Source organism: Taudactylus pleione, unplaced genomic scaffold (assembly GCF_031769625.1).
Source record: "Taudactylus pleione unplaced genomic scaffold, aTauple2 ptg000061l, whole genome shotgun sequence".
Lineage (NCBI taxonomy): Eukaryota > Metazoa > Chordata > Amphibia > Anura > Myobatrachidae > Taudactylus > Taudactylus pleione.
The window spans coordinates 13,053,460-13,059,134 of NW_028284463.1; positions in this window are offsets into that span (position 1 = coordinate 13,053,460).

Consider the following 5,675-nt stretch of genomic DNA (forward strand, 5'->3'; position numbering starts at 1 on the left):
GTAAAGTACTTGACCTGTGCAAAAGATGTAATAAAAAGTCCTGATTCCAGGTCAGGAAACCAATCAAGCCACCATAGCAAGTCCAGAAAGTTTCAAATGGTCCTCCCCACCCTAGGTAGGAAATACTTTTATCTTGCTGGATTGAAATAAATTTGGAATTAAGGAGAAAATATCTAATTATTACCTATATGGTGGAGGTTCCATGGGAAACCATTGGAAGGGAGAAAGGACCCTATGGTGACTGAACCAACAGTTGAAAGATACCTTTATATGAGTTAACAGATCATCTTCCCGTAAGTGGGGTATGTTTACTTACATGTTTCCTGTGATGGGCTCTTGATCCCACGTGAAGGAAAAGTATTTGGGAAAAGAAACCTTTATATGTACAACACAAGGTTGTTTCCTGTGAGTCGGGGTACACTCCCTTTCTAGATGGCACAAGGATTCTATATGTGTGGTTATTGAAAAAATATTTTGTGTTCTAGACAAGCATACTATACCATGAATATTTGTTTGGTCTTCTTTTTTTCTGGTTTATAAACCTGAGAGAAAACATTTGACACAGAGGACATTCTAAAAGAGGAGAATCATTTCCCTACATTTCAAATCTAGGAAGAGATCTTTGTTGAAAGTGGACATAATACTAAGTATATGTGATACCTACATAGAGGACTCTAAGTATGGAAGTTGATGACTATACTACTTTCCTGTTTTTTATGTGTCTAGCGCCTTCATCTTCTCTATATCCATTTTTGTATAATAAAAGCATTGCAGCATTTCTGCCATCGATGGCAAAGAACTATCACACCATCGCCATTGAGCGCTAGACTATTGTCCTAGAACACCCAGCACCTATATCACATCCTTGTCCTATAATACTCAGCATCCAGAGCCCATATCACATGCTTGTCCTATAAACCCAGCATCCAGAGCCCATATCACACCCTTGTCCTAGAATACCCAGCAGCCAGAGCCCATATCACACCCTTGTCCTATAATACCCAGAGCCCATATCACATCCTTGTCCTATAATACCCAGAGCCCATATCACATCCTTGTCCTATAATACCCAGAGCCCATATCACATCCTTGTCCTATAATACCCAGAGCCCATATCACACGCTTGTCCTATAATACCCAGCATCCAGGGCCCATATCACATCCTTGTCCTATAATACCCAGCATCCAGAGCCCATATCACATCCTTGTCCTATAATACCCAGCATCCAGAGCCCATATCACATGCTTGTCCTATAATACCCAGCATCCAGAGCCCATATCACATGCTTGTCCTATAATACCCAGCATCCAGAGCCCATATCACATGCTTGTCCTATAATACCCAGCATCCAGAGCCCATATCACATGCTTGTCCTATAACACTCAGAGCCAATATCCTGTTCTTGTCCTATAACACCCAGGCAGCCATTGCCCATATCACTCCCTTGTCCTATAACACCCAGGCATCCAGAACCTATATCACACCCTTGTCCTATAACACCCAGGCAGACATCAGCAACAATTAATGTACGCTCCTTTTTATGAGCTTATCCCCAGCCAAAGATCTGTTCCCCTGACATTGGAGCCTTTGTGGAGATATGCCTGGGATGGGGACTCAGCATTTTATAACATCCAACGCATAGGAAATTGTGGAGAGCATCATGGATCTTAGTGGAGGTAGACTTCAGATCCAGATCTTGTCCAAACAATGGATGAAGATTTGCCCCATCAGCACTTATTAAGCACTTATAATGCCTGCAATATGTTATTGGCAGTCAGATGTACTGAAAGCAGCAGCTCCTGGTGGCGAGATAGGTGCTGGATTTGTGACAAGCTGTTAATCACTTCATTGACAGTCTTACACACAAGAACCCCTTCTGCAAGGCCATATGCAGACAGGTACGGTCACTGGATGCCTCTTCAATGCCAGTTGTATGTAAGAAACTGTTACCAATGCAGTATTAAAGGGGGAGTAAGTGTTCTACTACAGGTCATATCTTTTGTGCAGACCACCATTAGCATTAATTAGTTCAATTTGACAGATCAGGTTTTATTTTTCCAGCCCAAATTTAAGAAAAAGTTATATATTACCACAGATTTAGCAACAGGTCAGTAACTACATATTTCTAGATTGCTTGCAGCTGAAATACTTCTCACAATTTCAGAATAAGCAGTTTATTTCTAAAACCCACAATAGACCCTACTCTGCCCATAGGGACCATGTGCCAGTAATTAATGGGGGTATGTGAAGGGGAGAAGGGGGGGGGGGGATGACTGTCACATGAGCAGCAAAAGAATTAATCAAACATGTTTGACAACCTCCATTCATCGATTCCAACCCAAAACAAAATCGGAATTGGTGAGTTGGGTATTTTCAACATGTTTTATTTTGTCAAAGCCAGCCCAAGATATCAGATAAGCAAGTTGGATTGGTATCAGGGATTCCCCTGCTAGATGTATTACCCACATTAGATCTGCTGCTTTCATTCAACCTGTCATAGCCCCTGAGCTGAAACCTTTAACAGTGTATTAGAGACACAAGCTTCCAAATAATTACCTTACCAGTCTCAGAATGAACAACGAACATTCGCAGGCGCAATGGAACAGCATCACACCGCATAGAGCAAGCCATTGCACCGTAACATTTTCTGCCATTAAAAAGGTAGCAGGAAATGTTAATTAAAAAAAAAATACATAAAAGCATACTTTATATAACATACTTTATTACATCAGACTAAGCCATTGCTGCAGCATGAATACCTCCAGATAAGGACACCACATGCTTAGCCCAAACATTACCATATAGGCCCATATTCAATTGAGCAAAAAGTCAGTTGCCAGACTTTACCGTCATCGGCGGTTTTGGCTGTAGAAAAAAATATCATGCTCATTCCCTGTATTCACTATCAACTCGGCAAAAACAGGACCCAGCGAAGAAGAAATCTGCCAAGTGTTGTCATTTTTGGAGACATCAGCCTGACACCACCAAAAAAAGAGATGCTCCGACATGGGGTTCACTATGGTTACCCCCAAACAGCCCTGCTAAATGTATGTGTGGTCTTTAAACAGTCTAAATAGGTGTTTGTTTTGCATTTTTTAGCAAGTGCTGAACAGCATTTAGCAACTTGTTAAAAATTAGTCCCATCAAATTTGGGGTACATGAAAATGGTGCAAGCATATTTTAATCTTGCTAATGTGACGCTCTAAAAATCGTGAAAAATGCACCTGCCGCAACCACCTGTAATAAAAACACCTGGAGCAAACTTGCAGACACCTATCCAAGTCTATTTCACTAGTTTAGACGTTTGTCCTCCAACTTTGCTTTTTTCACCCCCAAAATAAAAGTACTTTCCAGGGTATCCTAAGGTGCTTTTTATTTTTATAAAAAAAAAGACACAGAATACCTTTGTGGGATGTCCAAGGTGGTCTTTGGAAGCTTGCACACCAAAACCCCAATACTGCACTTGCCACCTATTCATAGGTGGCATTTTCACATGGTCTGATGCTTTGACTTTTCGCACCGGCAAAAAGTCGGACAAATTGAATACAGGGATTAAGTGGAATCGGCAAAAGTGACATCAGCAAAAAAGTGTCGCTGAGAACGGCTTTTCGCTCCAAATTGAACATGACCCATAGTGCGAGTTAATCAGATCTTGTGCAGATGCTAGACTGGCATTACAGGGGCTATAGTGACTTCCTCCCTTACAGTGCAGCAATCAGCCTGCATTTATTTACCCAATACTTTGTGGTGTCTGAGACCTCTAGTGGGATTTCAATGGATTTTTTGGGGCATCTTAACCAATAGGAATCTATCACAGCAATTCAATTGTTTGTCTGACACAACCATAAGTCTTGCAGCCTCCTGAGGTGAGAAAGTTTGCAGAGACAGTAGTTTGGGCACCCAAACTAGCGCTGGGTACACATTTAACAGTGTACCCAGTACAAGCTCGCAAGCAACAAGACCAGCAGGTTGTCCCGGCCTCACCAAGTGCATAAACACTTGCCAATGTCAGTAGCGGGGGCCATGCTGCATTTGGAAGCATGGGCCTCGTTGACTGTCGCTTACCGGACCTGTATGCAGGTCAGAGGAGGCACTGTCACTGCGCAGGAGCAGGCATAGTCAGTGACACTGAGTATATACTAGACTATGTTGCAGACATGTCGTCCAAGCCATATGACATTGTCTAGTGTCTACCAGCCATAAGACTATGCCCAAACTAGGACTTGGGTCGTGTTTTGAGAGTCTAAACCTGGTGCGTTAAAAACTAATGGGAGTTTATTAGGAGAAACAATTGAATTACTCTGATAAGACGCCCATTCACAATATGACTTAAATTCCATCTGCATTACCTTTAGGCTATACTGTTAAGGTGCTTTCCTTGCTACACAAAGTAAATCCTTCGACAATAACCACTTTCAAATTAATGAACCCAGTTTTTAACATACCAAAAAAGGACACATACCCCTTAGTGCCCTATTAACCATCACCTAAAGAGACAATACTGCCAAATATTTGATCAAGGTTAGATTCATGTTTACATTGTACCTGTAATAGCCAAGCCAAAGACCTGACTGGTAACTTGTTGTGTAAGGCCATGCCCTTAGCCATTGTACCAGTGATCTGTCCCCTGCTGCAATACCGATGTCTTCCAGTGTGCAAGCGCTATAAATCTGATGCAATGACACTCCAAGCAAGAACACGATTTAACAGACTGGGCAAAGCAGCAGTGTCTGATAAGGACACAAGTGTGAAATGCCTTTGTGGCAGGCACCTAGGTTTTCTATTGACCTGTAAAATCTTTCCACAAAGCTTAGCCATCACAGGCTAGCTCTGTACATTCAGGATGATTGCCTAGCAAGAACATTCTCCACACTCCCAAGAAGAATCCTGCTACATGGTAGTGCTACAGTAAATTTACTCTGAATGGCCACAGGAGATCAGTAGCTGCTGCCCAAATAAGGAGTCAATTTAAGTAACTGGTTAAAGCATAGATTCCCAAACCCCCGCCTTAACCATTATAGTCCAAGTTTTACTTTATAACCATGCTTGAGTCCAGCTGTTTAAATCAAATTGCCCAAAGCAGTAAATAAGACCTGTGCTCCAGCCTATTTAAGGCTATCCTTAAAACATGGCCTAATGGCAGAGTTTGGGAAACTCTGTGCTAAGGCATTGATCGGGATGGGCACAAGCTCAATGTAAGGTTCACTTTTTACTGTACTAGTGCAACATTTCCTTCAGATCTTTACTATTGGCAGACTTCAAAAGGGTAGACTCCATTAGGCACAAGCGTGGGCCAAGTGCTGCTGCGATTGTGGAAATACCAGCAACTCAGTGGTCCAGAGGAGCAGATTTTTGTACAGTACTATGGAGGTTGCAAACAAAAATCTGAATTCAGAGCTACCACAATTCTGCACATGCCCGCACTTAGACGCTGCAAGCCGACTCGTGGCCAGTTGAAATGACCCCTAAGTGATCTCTACATGAACGCCCAAAACGTTGTCGCTTTTAGCGCACCTTGTGACAAAGCGGCTTGTTTTCAGCATGCTTTATCACCCAAGATAAATTATACCACCCATTGTCAAAGTTCCTGCAGGACTTCAATCACTTGTATCACCGCCCTGCAGGAATAAAGCCACCGCTGGAAGTGTAGTACGGAAAATAAAGTGACAGCCTG